The sequence below is a fragment of the Seriola lalandi genome, unplaced genomic scaffold, assembly GCF_002814215.2.
Source record: "Seriola lalandi dorsalis isolate HSWRI2012SDOR001 ecotype SW California unplaced genomic scaffold, Sedor1 jcf7180002054885, whole genome shotgun sequence".
Lineage (NCBI taxonomy): Eukaryota > Metazoa > Chordata > Actinopteri > Carangiformes > Carangidae > Seriola > Seriola lalandi.
This window is the reverse complement of record NW_019525437.1, coordinates 1,821,573-1,822,894: the sequence shown is the minus strand read 5'-3', so window position 1 is coordinate 1,822,894 and position 1,322 is coordinate 1,821,573.

Here is a 1,322-nt window from a genome sequence, read left to right as displayed (position 1 = left end):
CCCCCCGACCTCATAACCCCCCAATCATCATCATGTGTGATACCTGTGATCCTGACAGACCACACTGTGGGAAAACATCCTGCTGTCTCTCACACAGGACGAAGAGGAGGATGAACATGCTTCATCATCACTGAGTCACTCACACTCGCTGATGATGATAATGATGATGATGATGAAGCACTACGAGTATCTCAGCTGTTCATCTCTGTGTTCCAGTTAGTGAAGTTCACATTAAATAATTACCACAATAAAAGCACATCTGTGGATCAGCAGACTATCCTGATTTTATAAATTATATTCATAATGTTTATGTTTTTATTAAGCATTTTAAATATTTGTCTTCTATTTTATTATGTTTGTTTTTACTGTTTCTAATGAAACATGCAGGTGTAGCATCAGCAGGAAATATGGATCAGTTACATCTGGATCAGCATCTGTGCAGATATTGATCCAGTGAATCGGATCAATACAGAACAGATGAGTTAACATGTTGACGAGAATCACTTGAACGCGTCATCAAGTGATTAATGTGAACACAGAAGATCAGTGGACTCTGAATGAAACAGTTCCTGATGAAGCTGCTAAATTTAGTCAAATAAATCTAGACCAAAGTCATTAAAACTTTATATTTGAATAATATCATCTTTAAACAAACACATGTAACAAATAAATCACTGCAGCATCAGTTGGTGTAGAATTATTTGGCTTTTTATTCATCCCTTTTCTTACAGATAAAATAATCAACATTTCTACTCAACATCACAACAAACATCAAACAACAAAGATTTTAAACAATAAAATCAAGGTTCCTTTAACATTAAAGGAACTAAGTGTTACAGAGTCATCTGTTTCTAACTGAACACAGAGACACAATTAAAAATGTCTAATCAATCAATAATCAATCATTAATAAGGATAATAATGTGAATATCACACAGACTCTTCAGCCTCGGGTCAGACAGTGAGGTGTGTTTAAAGGACCACAGGTCGTGGTGATTCGACTCCTCTGGAGTCAACATGGAGGATCAGTCTGACTCTACATCCTGGTTTCTGCTGGATCTGATCAGCTGTAGCTGTTCGCCAGGTGGAAGTACTGCAGGTGACCCAGACCTCCACAGTCCTGGTCCTCTGTCAGACCGTCCGAATCTCCCTCCACCCAACTCTCACAGCTGGAGTTTGGTGACCCCTCCTCCACGCTGTCCGCTCGGACCCGTGGGACCCCCCTGAGGTCCTGGTCCGTCAGCATTCGGTCCAGGAAGTTGATGTACCTGAGGGCGAGGCGCAGAATCTCGTTCTTACTGAGCTTCCTGTCGGGGGGGTGGG